Raw genomic sequence first — 18,185 nt, 5'->3', positions numbered from 1 at the left:
GGTTGAAACGCTTGGGACTCTTTAGCTTGGAGAAACATCGACTGCGGGGTGACATGATAGAGGTTTACAAGATAATGCATGGGATGGAGAAAGTAGAGAAAGAAGTACTTTTCTCCCTTTCTCACAATACAAGAACTCGTGGGCATTCGATGAAATTGCTGAGCAGAAAGGTTAAAACGGATAAAAGGAAGTACTTCTTCACCCAAAGGGTGATTAACATGTGGAATTCACTGCCACAGGAGGTGGTGGCGGCCACAAGTATAGCCACCTTCAAGAGGGGTTTAGATAAAAATATGGAGCACAGGTCCATCAGTGGCTATTAGCCACAGTGTATGTGTGTATATAAATTTTTTTGCCACTGTGTGACACAGAGTGTTGGACTTGATGGGCCGTTGGCCTGATCCAACATGGCTTCTCTTATGTTCTTAATAGATTTATTATTAGGAAATCATATTACTCTGGCCTCAGAGTGAATCTCCATTCTACATGGAGTGCCCTCAATACATGGAGTGCCCTCGTTTTGAGCTTATCTGGGGACGGTGTGGTGATGTTGCATACCTGTCCGACCAATGCAGTGATGGTTGATATTCTCCACAACGGCGACCTCATGGCAGTGGCCATGTTTTCCGCTCTTCCGATGGGTGGCACCCTCTCGGGTTGGTGTTGATTTTGAGCGGCAGACTCAAGTGAGGTGACCTGTCTTTCCGCACTGGTGGTAGACGGTGTTCCGGAATTGGCAGGAGCAGCTGGCACACTCCCAGGCAGGTGCAGTCTTGGTCGCACATGGTGGCTGGTGCTTCATGGCTGTGTGGTGGAGTTTGAGAGCGTTGTCTCTCCCTGAGTCATCAGATTCCGAAGAGGATGAGGTGGCTTGGTGGGCCACAGCTGTCGTACACTCTTTCCACAATTTCTCATAGGCTATAAACTCTTTGATCGCCTTGGTGAGGTCTATGTAATTTTTCCTGAGCAGCTTCCTCCTAAGCTTCTCATCCCACAGTCTGAAAATAAACCGGTCCCTCGCGGTTTTATCCAGCTGGGGAAAATCACAGCGGAGTGACAGCTGGCGGAGGGTCGCAATGAGGTCCCCGGTGGACTCGTTGGGCCCTGGCGGCACTCCAAGAAATTGAAGCAGCGGGTCAGGACTGTCATCTACGGTGCGAAATGGGTCGTCAGGGTGGTGACAATGTCCTCGAAGGAGGCATCCTTGAGGGTGGTGGGCGCCATTAGCCCCTGTGCCAGCTCCTGGGTGTTCATCTGAATCTCTCCATTCATCTGCCAACAAAGGCCTAGGTGCTTCAGGTTCTGCTCTTCAGTGGAGAAAATCCTGTCAGGATTGGAGGAGAAGATGACTTTCCTCAACCACATGATGTAGACCAGTCACTGTTGGAAAACCAATCAAGGAAGCTTATTCTAAGATCAGGTTTCCATTCTCTTCACTAATAAAGTTTCCTTAGAATCCAGTATTCTTTGGAGTGGAGTTGTTAATTAGAACAGGAAGGACAGAATTTCTACTTGACATTGTGCTGGTGCTCTGATGTAAATTAGAAAATTCCCCATAGAACAGGGGTGGCCAACGGTAGCTCTCCAGATGTTTTTTGCCCACAACTCCCATCAGCCCCAGCCAGCATGGCCAATGGCTGGGGCTGATCGGAGTTGTAGGCAAAAAACATCTGGAGAGCTACCGTTGGCCACCCCTGCCATAGAACATTTGAAAGCATATGAGCCACAATTAACACTCTGTGCAAGGAAGTTAGCTGAAAAGCTAGGCCATGCTGCCTTGGAGACAAACACACATATTTTAAGACAAATGTATTCTGCAAATGATCATGTATATAAGGAAAATCTGTATTATTCATGTACTTATTTAAAATATGTATATTCTTCCTTATAACCTTGGCTTCAAGGGGGCTGTGAAAGCAACAGTGAGTCACAAACATAATATAAAACAGTGGTACTTTATAGACTAACAACATTTATTGTAGTCATAAAGGCAGATAGGGACCACCAAGTAGGGGAAAAAAGGAAGGGGAACGACAACAATAAATAAACACAACACGCAGCAATAAATACACACAACAATAAATACACACAATTTTGGAGTTAAACAAGCCACAGCTTTATTTATTACAGCAGATGGAACATTGGCACAGCATAGGGCAGGATCTAATACACTGCGCAACCTGTCTGTTGTCTGATGTACACCATCTTCAGTTTGCCTGCTGGGTAGGCCCAGGGCTAGGGGTGCTCCCCCTAAGGTTTTTTCCCCCTCTGGCCCCCTAGGTTTTTTTTTTGCATGTGCGCCAATGATGTCATAATGACATCACTACCCTCCCTGCGGCCGCCTGCTCCTTTCTTCCCCTTGCCCGCCGCTGTCCCCTGCCCACTGCCGCCATTGTACCTGCCCACCCCTGCGTCGGATGCTGGCTGGGCAAAGTCTGGGGGGGGGGGTGCGTGGCAGTGACGTCATTATTAAGTCATTGCCATGCGCCCCTCGGACTTTGCCGAGTCGGCAGCCAGTGCAGAGGGTTGGCAGGAACGGCGGTGGTGGGCAGGGGACGGTGGTGGGCGTGGGAAAGTAAATGGCGATGGCCTCAGGGAGGGGAGGGCAGCGGCCAGCCATAGGGAGATGAATGGCGGTGTGTGGGAAAGCGAATGATGGTGGGCAGCCGTGGGGAGGGGATGGCGGTGGGTGGACACGGGGTGGGGAGGCGGCAGTGGGTGGGTGTGGGGAGGGGACGTTGGCAGGCAGCTGCAGGAGGCAAACAGCGGCAGGTGGGCGGCTGCGCGTATAGGGGGTGCCTCATGGCACCCCCAGACCAAGTGGTGCCTGAGACAGCCACCTACTTGGCCTACTCCCACATGCCGGCCCTGCTGCTGGGGGAACCAGAAATAGCAAACCAGTGGTCCCCTTGCCACCAGGGAGTGGAGCCAAGTATTTGCCCTTGAGATGTGTATGCTGCTATAAGAGGGGTGTGTGTGTGTAGAAAAAGCCCAGCAGGAACTCATTTGCATATTAGGCCACAACCCCTGATGTCACCATAGTTGCACACAGGAGACAGCCACCTACTTGGCCTACTCCCATGTGCTGGCCCTGCTGCTGGGGGAACCAGAAATAGCGAACCAGTGGTCCCCTTGCCTCCAGGGAGTGGAGCCAAGTATTTGCCCTTGAGCTGTGTATGCTGCTATAAGCGGGGGGAAGGGTGCAGAAAAAGCCCAGCATGATCTCATTTGCACATTAGGCCACACTGCCTGTCATCAAGCCCAGCCGGAACTATGTTCCGGTGTGTTCCTGCTCAAAAAAAAGCGCTGGCTATAAGGCTCAGTCCCTAAGATCCCTTAAAGGTGCCCCTTCCGGGGGGAGGGCAGACATAGCCTCCCCCAAAATAAATCCAGCTTATTGCCTGAAACCACTATAAAGCTGTGACAATGTGATGTATGTGGGCTCTGTGTTTCATGTTATGGGTTAGTTCCTGCATGGCTCGTTGGAGCCTTTAGGACTGGGCTTGGGGACATGGAAACAATAGGAAGCAGGATCCAAATTCCCTCTTCCCTGGACCAATTGCCAGCCCTTAGCTGATTCAAATGACCCAATGACGTTCTAGCGTGGGAACTTTTGAGTGTATATCGTTGGCCCAGTTCAGCAGTCTTAGAGTAACCTTTGCCATGCTGTATTGGCATAAAGAGCTTTGATCACTGCAACCTAGCCTCTTCATGTATCGAACGCACTATTTAACAGACAAGAATAAATAGTAATTAAGCAAAACATGAAGCCATAAACGAAGAGAGTGGTATCCGAAGTGAAAGGGGTGAAATAGTGGCAGGCTGGCCTTTAAATAGCCAAAGATCAACAGGGAGAAGCATATGCTTCCCCCAATGACCACTCCTATCAAGTATTATGAGAGGGCTTACCAATGCAGAAGGGCAGCCTGCCCACTCTGGAAGCTCAAGAGCTGCATGGCTGGTGCTGCCTACCCACATCATGGCAGGAGCACCAGGATTCTTCCTGCCCTGCAGTCGCGAAATGACCCCTGGTAACCCTGTGGCCACAGATTCCAGCATAAGCTTTCATGAGTTAGAATTCTTTCAGATAAATATTGGAAGGAAATCATTGTTGCTTTATTTCTTCCTTGATTAGTTGTTATTTATCTGACTACATTACACTTTTGCTTATCTGCAGCCCACAGGGGGATGGAATGTCTGAACTCTCTCATCCGCCATTAGGTGTAACAAACTAATCTGTTTCACTTACACAGAGAAGCTCAGGATTTATGACAGGTGTCACACCAAGCCTCTATCTGCCCCAACTACTTCCCTCCTGCTGTTATTTTTCTTATTAAAAAGGTGCAAAATGATCTGTTTACCATATGCATCTGAAAAAGTGAACTCTGATTCACAAAAGCTCATGCTGAAATAAATACTGTTAGTCTGTAAGGTGCCACTGGACTTCTTTTTTATTTTGCCACAGCAGACTACTATTCATAGCTTCAGGGTGCTGCTGGACCCAGGCCTTCTGTTGGTAGTGGTGGCCAGGAGTGCCTTTCATCTGTGTCAGCTCGTGAGCCAGGCTCCAAATTTGCAGGGCTACTACAGAGTCCTCCCCCCCCCCACAGAACCCCCAAGTTTAAAAAAGATTGGACCAGGGAGTCCAATTCTAGGGGCACCCACATAGGGCCCTTCTCCACTATGATGAGAAAAAAGCAATCATTCACTTTCCCCACTGAAATAACAGTGGGAAAAGTGCCTCTGGGGGGGAGAGGGTTTGAGTGAGAGGCACCAAATTTGCAGGGCTGCTTCTGGTGCCTCTCTCCTACAGAACCCACAACTTCTGAAAGGATTGGACCATGGGGTTCAACTCTAGGGGCACCATCTGTGATGGGAAAAACTATCCCAGGCAGCAGTCAGATTCTCTTAGAGAATCTCTGCAGTCAAGTCAACTAGAATTGGAACCCCTGGTCCAATCTTTTTGAAACTTGAGGGCAGCGCTGGCCCATGGGTGCCTGGTACCCTAGGCCGGCTGCCCCCCGCCGCCCCCTACAGTGCTGCAACACAGCGATGCACACCACCCCCCGGTGTTCTGCCGAGGCGCAGCGGCCACCTGCCTCCTCCTCCTTTCCCCTTCCCTCCCTTTCCCGGTTACCTCCCTCACCCCCACCGCCGTAGTTGCTGCTGCCACCACTAGCCCCCTCCGGCCTGCCCCTGCTCCCTCCAGCCCACTGATGCCCCTCATGTCTCCACCTCCACTGCTCTGCTCACTCGCCGCCCATCCCCTCTGCTGCTCAGCACAACTGAAACTAAGGCCTGCCGGCTCCTGGAAGCCCACGCCTGCACATTTTAAGAGTCTCTTAACAAAACGTGCAGGCACGGGCTGCCAGGAGTTGGGAGGCCTTAGTTTCATTCACGCTGAGTGGCGGAGGGGAGGGGCGGTGAGCAAGTGAGCAGAGTGGCAGAAGCGGGGAGCATTGGCGGGCCAGAGGGGGCTAGCAGGGGGCAGACCGGACGGTGCAACGATGGCTGCAGCAGCAGCAGCACTGGGAGGGTGGAAGGAAGAAAGCCAAACGAGGCGGTTGCCTGGCTGGGGCACCAAAGCGGGGGAGAGCCCAATTTGCCGTCCCCCACCTCCTGGCGCCCGAGCCGGCCCTGCTTGGGGGTTATGTAGGGGTGAGGCTCTTGCAGCTGCTCTGCAAATTTGGGGCCTCTACCTCAAACCCCTCCCCTCGAGCTGCCTTTCATTATATCCTATTTTATAGCCTTTCATTATACCCTATTTTGCCATTGATTTCAATGGCCCATAGTGTATAATGGGGCTGCATATTCGGGAATAGCTGGATATCTCTCAAATCAAATTCAGCTACCAAATCTGCTATTAGGAGATATACGGCCTCTCGAATTTTTCAGCCTCGAATACCCCTGAATCTGATTTTTTCCAATTTTTTTTCTTTTGCACACCCCTAGCCAGTATCCAATGAATCAGTGATATATTTCCGTGATTAACAGAGTCATACTAAGCCTATTTCTGTGCTCACTGATTTCAATGGATTTGAAGGGTGTAACTCTGCTTAGGATGGTACTGTTATTGTACCTTTGGTAGATTTAATGAGCGGGTGATACATTATATTACTTATATTTCATTATACATTGTTTGGGAAAGAAATATGTCTTTGTAACACATTTTAATAATTTGATGTATGCCTGAAATGTGTTGCCTAGCACATACCTCAGTTTTCACATTAACAGTGCAAGAATTTGAGTTTTGATTTCCTAGTTTTGTCTTAATCTTTAAAGCAGCTTTGGGAGGTTCTGATTTTGATTGGAGCAACAGTCCCAGCTGAGAACACCACCATCCATTTTATGCAGATAGAGCTCTTGACAGATGTCGCCTTTGAAAGTTCAGGTGGAAAGGAAACCAATGACTCATAAAATGGGAATTAGATATCTAGAAATGGAGACCTGTAATATTACAGAGGGATCCCATTCCCATCTTAACTTTATCCCCCCACCCCCAAGTCACTGTCAGCTAATAGAGGGAAGGGGTTCCCCTCACAAGTATCATGGTCCCTCCCCCACAATATTGTAGCCACTGACACTGGGTTCCAAACTTGCCCCCAGCCTCCCACCAATATCAATACTAGAGAGCCCAGCAGGGCTCCAGATCTCTGTTGCTGGGCCTAGCAAAGTCCCTGCCCTTTCCTGCAGCTTCCTCCAGGCCCACCGTGGACCACAGCCTGCTTTGCCACCTCTGCTGGGCCCACTGCAGCTCCTGGGATGTTTTGCCTCCACTGCATGAGCTGATTAGTAAAGATTTACCCTCCCCCCACATTTCTCTCAAACAATTTTCTACAAACGCATCTTTGCAGAAAAACCTGTTTAGTGCAAGTATGGCCCTGATCCCAACAACACACTCCCCTCCCCCTTCTCAACATTGCTGATGAGCCAGCATGACTCCAGGACTCTGCCACCAGACCTGCTGTGGCTCCAGGTGTCAACTGCCATGCCTCCTCTCCATCACCTCTGAGACTCCAGCAGAGTGACTCCATTCCCAAAATGTATTTGGGAGGGATTTAATCCCCCTATATATTTTTGTCAAGATTTGGGATTTTTCTGCCCACTGGGATAATCCCCCAAGTGTACAGAAAAATCTCAACCTCTGTCCCCAATAACCACAGATTTAGCTATCAGCAGATCGCAGCCACACATGGCTAAATGTATATAGATGTCATGCATGGTCAAACAAAGGCTTCTGAAGCCTCTTACCTTTCAGATGGAGAACTCAGTTATACAGCTCTGATTTTTATAAATGCTTTATTTGGCTTCTAAGTTGTTTTTAATGAAGTTTTCTAATAAGATGCTGCTGATATCCCTGCATCTTTAAGATTAATTTCAGGTAACATAACATTTTCCTACATTTTTGTCTGAAAAAATTCCCACCACATATCTCTAAATTTGAGTCAGTTTTGTTTTGTTCCCTAAGGGTGCAGTCAGACATTACACTAATAGCGGATGCATCACGCTCCAATTTGAACCACCCAATTTTGAATCAGCACATTTCTGATCATACAACCACTTCCGAAAGAGAGCGATCTGACACTGGTACTGTATTTGAATGATCAGACATCGCAGACCTGTATCGCTTCTTCCAGTGGGCATGTGCTTGAAATAACAAGTTCTGGCAAAATTTGGAGAGAGAAGCAAGCACGTGCACACACTTGGGGGGGGGGGAGGAAGAGATCCTGATTTTCTTTTTTCTCCCCCCCTCCCAATGCGCGCACACACATACACACCTCACACACCTCCCGCGGGGGGTTGCAATCTCTTTGTCGATATGGTTGCTCTAGAACTCAAGACATTTGTAGATGGATGGCGAGGGAAAAGGACTTGGGTTTAGACCTCTGGCAGTGGGAGGGCTTTCTTGCTTTCCACACCTCCTGCAAGCCTCCCCCCCTCTCATTATTAGTGTTATTGTTGATGATGGATCACTTTCGAAGAAAGAAAAGCAGCCCTTTCCAAAACTTTTTTAAAATGAGAGAGAGTCGAATCTGGATGATGATCTTTTATTACAGGGCGAGTTGAAGGATGCAATTAAACTTTTGGAAGAGAGTGCGTGGGGAAGCCGGAGCGTTTCCTGGAGAATGACAATTTCAGTGCGTGTGTCTGAAAAAAAAAAAAAGCCCAAGGTAGTTGCAATGCATTTCATGCAGCTGAAAAACAGCTGTTGTGGGAAGAGATCCTTGTGAGCGGAGAGGGGAGAGAAGCCTAGCCAGATGCATTCAAACTGCCAATCAGCAGAGAACTACTTTCAGGGGGAAGTGGGACTTGACGTTGACACATGGAGATCCCACATAATGGGGATATTATATTCCAGTTCCTCTAAAAAAAGACAGATTCTGCTCCCATGTAGCCCGCATTGTCAGAAAAAATGCAAAGCTCTGCTAAACGGTTATGTGGTCATGCACACACATGAATTTGTCTGTTAATAATGGCACCAGAAACGGTTGCAGTTTGAGGGATGTGCAAACTGGCTGCATCGCAGATGAGCTGTTCAGACAGAAATAACCCGATTGTATGCCGCACCAAGCAGGAAGGACCGGACTTTCTCTGGGGTCAAATTGCAGCGAGATCAATCCGAGGCAAGTCGGGAAGGCTATGATTTGCTGCTGAGTAACTGATGTGGAAGTCTGAACAAGCTCAGGAAATCCAAATGGGAAACGTGCCTATGTTGGAACTAAATGAGCGTCTGAATGCACCCTAAGATATCACAACATTGCAGCATGTTTTCAGACTGGCTAACTGGCAGAGCAATCCTAAGCAAAAGTTCTGATGAACTTACAAAGGTATAGGTCTTTTTAGGATTGCATTATTAGTTGAAATCTTTCCAGTTCTGTTTCACAATATGTATTTTTCAATCCCTCAGGTTTTTGGAAGCTGCCAGCTTTTGAGTCAAATTATACTTTTAAAAAGTGCTTATGTTGCCTATATTTGGTAGATGGAAGAACAGAAAGCTCTATGTCTTCTGAGTCTTCTATCTTCTCTGTTTACATTGGTAATAACTTTGTTCCCATGTTATGGGACTTTTGTTATGGCCATTTCTTCCCATCCCTTTCTTCGAATTACGGCTGAAGGACAAGAAAGTGACATCTGTTGTGCTACCTTATACTTTAACATAGAGCTGACAATGAATTTACAGTATGGTTTTAGTCTTGAATTTTAGTTTTTTAATTGGTTGTGATATGTATCTGATGGGAATTGGATGTACAACAAATGTTGCTCCACAGATACAGGATATGACATGGTTACTTTGATGTGACTTGAAGAAGGAAGGGGACGGGACTTCAGGAAAAGAGAAAGGTATGGGCTGTTCTGGTGTGTGTGTGTGTGTGTGTGTGTGTGTGTGTGAGGGGAAGGCAACTCTTTCTATTCATATGTAAAAATAGGAGGTGGATAGGAATCTATTTTAAGCTAAACCAGTAATGTTTGGGTCATTCTGCCCCATGTTATGTCTTCCTTTGGTGCTTGAAACATTTATTCTCTTTACCAGGCTCTCATTGTCAAGAGGAAAGCTCATATTTACCAGTTCACACCTGCCTGTATCTGCTTTTCAAGTGAGAATGTTAATTGTCTCTGGGATCCTTTATCCTTTCTATCTGACATTCGAAGAGTGACTGCCATGCGTGGTAAGGTGAAATCCAGCAGTGTTGGGGGAATTACACTTTGAAATAGGTTTCCCATTGACATCAACAGAAACTACTATTGATTTCCTAACATGATCAGCCATACTTCTGATACTCTAGAAGCCAGCTCATATTCTTAAGATGACATGTGAGAATATGTGTTTTTCCATGCTGTTCTATTTAACAATTTCTCTAGTGGCCATTTGTACTCTGTTTGGAGTAATTCCAGCAGTGTCTGCAGATTTTCCCCATGCATGCTGATATCACGGTAAAAAATGATGGTTCTCTCTTGTATGGTTTGTATAAAATATTCCACTGCTGTAAAAGCCACTTTAGCCAAATTATTTTTACCTTATAAATTACATGTGAAGTATAATTGGACTGCTTTAAATAGATTTTTTGAATACTCAGGAAAGCCTGGTCATTGGGTGGATATTCATTTGTCATCACTGCAGCCCTTATATCCTGTCATTCTTCATAATAAGTCAAAATGACTATTTTCATTATCAATTTCAGTTCCCCCCACTTTTATTGCTGTTGTTGATTCTTGTTACTATTTTTATATACAACATGGATACACTCTTTTACCCTATTTAATGTGTTAATTTATTTTTATTTTATTTATTTCTATTTGTATCCTGGCCTCCCCACGAACATAATTTATCCCACAAAGTCATTTACGTATGTGTAATTTATGTGTGTGTGTAAAGTATCATCAAGTCACAGCTAATTTATGGCAATTTCAACAAAGGGCAACTGAGAAGCAGAGGTTTGCCATTGCCTTTCTCTGCAGAGTCTTCCTTGGTGGTCTCCCTTCGAATCCAATCCAAATACCTTTATTGGCATAGAAATGAAAAGTACAGGATAGCAAATTTACATGGGGTTTCAGCTATAAAAACCAATCAAACTTCAAGAAGGGGAGCTAGTCTTTTGCTCCCTGATTGTTATGGCAGCCAAAAAGTACTTTGCAACCAGGCTTGTGATGGGAACATTGGTCAGATAGTAGAAAAAAAACCTAACTTCGCTTCAGGTAATCCATAAAAATTGGACAGAATAGGTTTGATTATACAGTCCCACACTTCCCCATAAAAATCACAATAAAGTAAGACATGGGTGACCGTTTCAAGGTGCCTTCCATTACATGGGCAGACCCTATCCTGATAAGGCATGTTGGGAAACCTCCCAGACAATACCGCTCTCCCTTCCAAGTACTGACCCTGTTTAGCTTCCAAGATTTGATAAGATTGGGTTATACTATATCACCTTCCCGCCTATATGCCATTATATATAAAGTTAAACTTGAAATAAAAATATGTTAGCTTTCATGTTAACTTTAATACCACATTCAGCCCCATGATATTTATGCTACACCTTGAAGGTGTCAAGACCCTTAGCTATTGATAATCTATGTGAAACCACCAGATGTAGGAATTTGGATTGAGTAGTTTATTTATTTAAGCCACTTTTAATCCACATTTCTTTTACAGGACTCAAGGATAGTTACTGTGTTATTTCAAAATGTATTCATTAAATCAAAGGACAAACCAATTCAGTCAAAGGACAAACAAAAAAAATTGCATAAATTGGGACATGTAGCTGCCCAAGAGCTGCAGCTCAGCTATGTATGTTTTTCCCCTCTTGGTTTATGTATATGTTGTCTTGTGTGATTTGCTTTATAGTTCCTGGTTTGTTTATATGTTAAAAGCCTGGGGTTTTATATGGAGGTTTTAATCAGTGGGCTTGTTGTATGCTCATCCTTGTATTATGTGATAGAACATTTGGTTTAGTGATTTAGTGCTTTAGTATGATGAAACCGATCAATTCTGTCTTTGTACAAGATTCCGTTTGCCACTTATCTGTAGTGAAAACTGTGCTTTCGCCTGGCCAGTAATTTAAGTACATTATGTTAAATCCTTGTATTAAATACAGTTACTACATTTGCTCATGTAACTAATGGTATTGCGACAAAATAAAGGTTCAGTAGGCTTTTAATTTACATACAGATGTATTACAACTTTTGTGGCTGCAGTCCTGATGCTACTAATGCAGAAATGACTTAACTATGCACAACTGAAACCCTGAGTTGTTTTTACAAAATGCTGCTACTGCGTTCTTGATATCTATTGATTGGTTCTTCCTGAATAATTTATGTGCATGGCAATTATTAATAAGAAGTGGTTTGAATTGAAGTAGTTCACAGATAAAACAAGTGTTCATTTCAGCTCTATTTTACACTATTTACAAGCACAAACATTTCATGTTATCATAATGAAGCTGGAAGGGTATTAGAAGTTCTTCATTTTAGCCTTTCACATAGAATGGTTCTTATTCAAAGACTCGCTGCTGTACTTGATAAATTTCCTATGATATTGGCTGGAGTCTTGCATAAATGGAGATATTCAAAGATAGATTTACAAATGTATTTTACCTCCCCCAAATTAAGCCCTTTGGGGTCCTATTGATTGGGAATCAGTTGGAGATATTGTAGGGAGCACATGCCTGTCTCCCGTTCAGATTAATGAAACAACTGCAGCTGGATCATGCTTTTGATGAAGATGATGCTGGTGGTGGAAGTGATAACAATGTTTATTGCATGTATGCCACCCTTCCTGCAAGGAGCTCAGTGCCACAAATATGGAGTTATTCCATTTCATATTTGTAGTAGTCTGAATTCCCCTAATTATATTTGTTCATCATGTGACATCGCTTATCTTACTGTCTACCTTGAATCAAGAAAAAAACTGGGGTATAAAAGTTTAAATAGAAAAATAAACACTATATCTTTTTTTTTTTAAAGGAGCATGTGGCCAGTCGAGCTGGAGATTTTTCTCTAGCTGATTTCGGTGGGAAAGGGTTGAGTCTTCCATTGAAATCAATGAGAATGTAAAGATTCTTGTCTGTGGGTGCATTCACACACATTAAATAACATGCTTTGCAACTGGACTTTTACTGTGTAACTGTAGCAAAATACATTTTTTAACAGTTGCCATGTGAAATCACCCAGGGTCTGGATTGTGTCCAATAATTACACGTTTTGAATGTTTTGTATTATAATAATTAATTACTGTGATGCTTGATCTTCAGAGTTATTTGTGATACTGGTGCCTCAGTTCAAACTTGGTTATTTTTTTATCCAGACTACATTTAGGAATTTTCATATTGTTTAAAAGATATTTAAAAAATTAACTTATTGAAGAGGAATTTCATAATTTGTTAAGGAAGTAATGAGAAAAACACAACAGGGTTCCTAATGTTTTAACTTTATGGTATTAATTTCATCTGATTAATTTGATTAGTTCTGGATCATATTTTGTATAACAAAATTCATCTGCCTAATAAAGAATTACATATTCATGAACTAATTTCTATATTGCCATTGGGCTGAAGTAACTACCAACTAGTAAGCGTTTCTGTGCCATTTGTGTGTGTATGCGTGTGTATGTGTGTGTGTGAGAGAGAGCCCAATGGCCAGTAAGATTGTTCAGGGCAGACTAGGATGCTAAAGTGGTCTTGGTACGATAGTGAGCAAGGGCTCTCTGTAGTGCTGGCCTTGCCCCCCTCCTCTGAAACTGACCCCTCTCTGTATAAAAGGGGGCATGTTGGCAATCATGTCAACAGGTGTAGATTAGTAGATATTCATTGCCACAGTGTGAGTACAAGCCAAGTTACTCCAGTGCTGCTGTCAGCACTGCAGGGTCACTTGGCTCAGCCTGCTTCTGGTTCTCAATATCTACTTGCCCTCAAGCAGTAGCCCAAGTTAAAAGCCATACCAGATTGTGCTGGAAGCAGCAGGAGGGATTATTTATGTTGCATTTATAACTGCCACCATTGCTGGGGTGGTGCTGCAGTGATACACAAAGTGTAGTTACAGAACTGGGAGGAGAAAAGGCATAGTGATAGTGTTCACCCTGTGATCCTTGCTAGGGAAAAGAAACCCTAGTTACTATCAGAAGCTGGCACATCCCATTTTCTTTGTTTTGTTTTCCTTGGGCATAATTCAGAGGCCACAGTGGGTTTGTACAAGTTTAGTGAAGTTGTAACTGTTTCTTGAATAGTAGATCTCAAATGAACAGAAGAAACTCCTTATATAGAAGAAATATTCCTATATTTCTAAAGTCGTGTGGTATAGGAAGCTGAGAAAATGAGACCGAGGGGTTGCCTGCAGCTAGGCACACAGTTCACTGGGCAAAATTCCTCTCATGCATTGAGACTTTCTTACTTCCAAGTTCATCTCTTGAAAATCTACTCCTGATAGTAGATTCTAAAATTTAATGTGAGAATCTACAGGAGAATTAGTAGAAACTGGACAGAAGTGCATTTTGCATTTCAGTTAGCTTATCTTCATGAGCTATAAATCACTGCAGAATTCTTGAAGAACAGGACAGTAGTTTAAAAAGTATTTCTCCTAGGTCAGGGATTCTCAGCATATCATTCACCATTGGGCTTCCTCACAATGACACTTTTTGAGACTTGTCTCTTTCCCAAAGCAAAGAAGTTAGTCTCAGCTTTCCCTCATGTCACTGGAGTATGAGATGCTTCAGAAGAGTCCAGGCACCTATTCAGAAACAACAGGCTGCATCATAGGAGGATGCAGGGGCGTAGCTAGGGCTTTGGGGGCCCGGGGCCCAAGATTTATGTGGGCCCCCCTACGTGTGTGCACGCCACCGGAAACAGGAAGTGACGTCACTTCCAGCGATGTCACTTCCGGTGACATCATGCCACCGCCGGAAACAGGAAGTGACATCACTTCCTGTGACATCATTTCCCCCGTGCCACCTGCCGGAAACGGGAAGTGATTCCTGAAAACTTATACTCTGGAACTTTTGTTGATCTCTGAGGAGCCGGTGGACTTTGACCTAGGAGTAATCCAAGTAAAGTTAAGCCATTTTTCAAAAAAAACGGGGCCCAGAAGTATTTAACAGCACTGTGCCAACAGCAGCCATGCCAGCACATTACCTATCATTTCCCCAGGTGATCCAGGTTACTTTTTAAAATCTTCTTGGGGACTTCTCCGTGGCTGCAGAAGTTCTGTACCGATGTTACCTGGAACGCTTTGAAAGGAAGGCCAGGATCACGCACAATCGCTATTGCGGGGGTGGCCGAACTTGCTTAATGTAAGAGCCACACAGAATAAATGTCAGATGTTTGAAAGCCACAAGGAAGGAAGGAAGACAGACAGATGATTTATATTCTGCCCTCCACTCTGAGTCTCAGAGTGGCTCACAATCTCCTTTATCTTCCTCCCCCACAACAAACACCCTGTGAGATAGGTGGCACTGAGAGAGCTCTCCCAGAAGCTGCCCTTTCAAGGACAATTGCTACGAGAGCTGTGGCTGACCCAAGGCCATTCCAGCAGATGCAAGTGGAGGCGTGAGGAATCAAACCTGGTTCTCCCAGATAAGAGTCTGCACACTTAACCACTACAATGGGAGGGAGGAAGGAAATGGATGGGGAGGGAGGGAGAAGTGGAAAGAAATATACTTTAACTTAAAATGCACTCTCCAAGTCACCAGCTAGCTTGGCAAAGTGATTTAAAGAGACAAATGCCTTCTCCAAGCCAGCTACAGGGCAGTGGGGATTTCAAGAAACCTGGACTGGCCACAAAAACAAAAGCTCTGTGTTAGAAACTGCGTTCTCATGGGGAATTTGCAACCTCGAGTGACAGACATGTCCATTCACAACCAATTTTAGATCCAAAACCTTCAGGAGTAACTCAAGAGAGTTTTGAGAGCCACACGATATGTGTGAAAGAGGCACATGTGGCTCCCGAGCAGCAGTTTGGCCACCCCTGTGCTACTGGTAACCCCCAGGTCCTTGAACTCAAACTGCACTCCCCAACAGGCTGTGGCACAGTGGAGCAGTCCCCTCTACTCCAAAGCAATTTGGGGCCAGTCTCCATCAGCCTGACCTACCTCAAAGGGTTGCTGTGAGGACACAACACAGCTCCTTAGCTGAGATCAAAGTGCACTGGACAGAGGAGCAGATCAACACAGCAGGCAGGGGACCCCTCCACCCCCAGCCCCCGGGGCTGTGGCGGCACGGAGGCCATTGGGCGTGGGGAGAGCCAAACTCACTTAATGAAAGAGCCACATAAAGTAAACATCCGATGTTTGAGAGTTGCAAGACATGCGCATCAGGGGAAGGAAGGAAGGAATCACAGAATCCTAGAGTTGGAAGGGACCTCTAGGGTCATCTAGTCCAACCCCCTGCACAATGCAGGAAACTCACAAACACCTCCCCCTAAATTCACAGGATCTTCATTGCTGTCAGATGGCCATCTAGACTCTGTTTAAAAACCTCCAAGGAAGGAGAGCCCACCACCTCCCGAGGAAGATGGGGAAGGAGAGGTGGGAAGAAAGCAACTTTAACTTTAAATGCATTCTCCAATCTGCCAGCTGACTTGGCTTGGAGAAGCGATTTAAAGAGAGAAATGCCTTCTCCAAACCACCCAGTGGGGACTTTGCAAGCCTCACCAGATGTGTAAAAAAGCCACATGTGGCCCCCGGGTCGCGGTTCGGCCCCCCAGCTCCCCGCCAAGTCCTCCCCTCGGCTGCGCCCTCCTCAGCTGACCTGCGGTGTCCCAGAGGGAGATGTGGTGCGGCCCCCACTGCTTGAGGAAGAAGGCGCCGCCGACCGTGCTGACCGTGCCCTGGAAGCGGCGCTCCATGTAGCGGTGCAGCAGCGACGTCTTGCCCACGTTCATGTCGCCCAGCAGCACCACCTTGCCGTCGGGCTTCATGCCGCCCCGAGAGGGACTCAGGCAGGCAGCCCGGGACGCTCGAGGGCCCCTTTCGCCCTCCTCCTCCTCCTTCCTGGCGGCCGGAAAGGGAAAGAGCCGGGCGGGCCCTCCGGAGACCTCCTCGCTGCCCCAGGACTCCAGCTGGGAAGTTGGGCGAGTGGAGACATCCGGAAGGCGCCTGGCGGACGAGGCGGGGCGGTGGGAGGGGAGAGGCGGCGGAGGTGCGCTGCCCTGGCCGCTCTGAAGTTGCGAAGCTGCCCCCATCGACGCCGCCCACCAGTCCCCAGGAGCCCGGACGGAACGAGCGGCCTCCAGCGACCAGCGCGTGGGCGGGGAAGGCGGCGAGTGCAGCCGGCTTCTGAGGGGCCCCCAAGGGGCCCCCCAGACCCCCCCAGACCTGGGGCGATCTGCTCCCCCCGCCCCCCCTTTCTACGCCACTGGGAGGATGTTTGACTTGCGACCTATCAATATTTTGTGACTGCCTGTAGCACCTCATGGAAGCCATTTTGTGCCAGCCATTTACTCCCCTTCCTCAAAATCCAAAGTGCTCACATGATCCAAAAGATTAGGGGACTCCTATCCTAGGTCAATAGTTTACTAGATGGCTGTGGAGAAATCACATGTGAAATGTCACATGTCAAAAAAAGATCATATGTCGATCTTTTTTTAAAAGAGGGAAGAACAGTAGCTGAACACATGGGGCTGTGGTGTACATATGAACATATGAAGCTGCCTTATACTGAATCAGACCCTTGGTCCATCAAAGTCAGTATTGTCTTCTCAGACTGGCAGCAGCTCTCCAGGGTCTCAAGCTGAGGTTTTTCACACCTATTTGCCTGGACCCTTTTTTGGAGATGCCAGGGATTGAACCTGGGACCTTCTGCTTCCCAAGCAGATGCTCTACCACTGAGCCACCGTCCCTCCCCTAAGATGATCAAGATATAACATATAGCCTGTTGTATAAATTAAATATTATATAACATTAAAAACAATGAAGTTAACCAATAGCAATGAAATATTTTCACAAAAAACCCCCTTCAATGGCAGTTTTGTATTCTGTACCAGAAATCTTTTATATTCTCTAGCATCTGTGATAAGAACTTATCAAAGTTTATGAAATCAGTTAGAAAAATGTGTCTTAACATGATCCCCAAAAAATAGAAAATCAGTTTTCAGGCACTAAATTTTATTAAAAGATAAACAACTGTTATATATTTGTATTCTGTTTATTCTTTTCTAGATATTGTGTTCAATTATAACGGAGGGTTCAATATAGTATTTATTCACAGAATGAACCAAATAAATATTTCTTACCTTACTCCTGTCAAAGGTGTGAAAGACTTGATTAACATTCTAATTAGCTTCTGGAGTAAGTTGCTGTAGCTTTGACACTGATTTAAATTCACGTCAGCAAAGCTGTTTGCAGCACTGGTGGATTTCCAGTGTTTTATATTACCTGCTGACCTACTAATGCTTATAATACCCTACATTCTGGGTATTCCTTTGCTTTTTATGTAATTTTTTCCAAATGACTGTCTTGCCCAGAAAATGATGTCTTTGCTCATAACAACTATCATTCAAACACCAACTTGCCAGACAAGGAAAGAAATTACTGCACAGATATGCTACACACACACCCTGGTCAAAATACCTTCATACCAGTTTACAAACGGAATGTTTTAGCAGTGGGTGGCAGTCTTTCCTCAGCCAGGATAAAGCAGTATGATGCCTCTGCACTCCTCTGGAATGCATTCATTTTACCAACAGAGAGAATAGCCTGG

This window comes from Heteronotia binoei, chromosome 3, assembly GCF_032191835.1.
Source record: "Heteronotia binoei isolate CCM8104 ecotype False Entrance Well chromosome 3, APGP_CSIRO_Hbin_v1, whole genome shotgun sequence".
Lineage (NCBI taxonomy): Eukaryota > Metazoa > Chordata > Lepidosauria > Squamata > Gekkonidae > Heteronotia > Heteronotia binoei.
The sequence above is the reverse complement of the archived record's forward strand: the minus strand, read 5'-3'. Positions refer to the sequence as shown.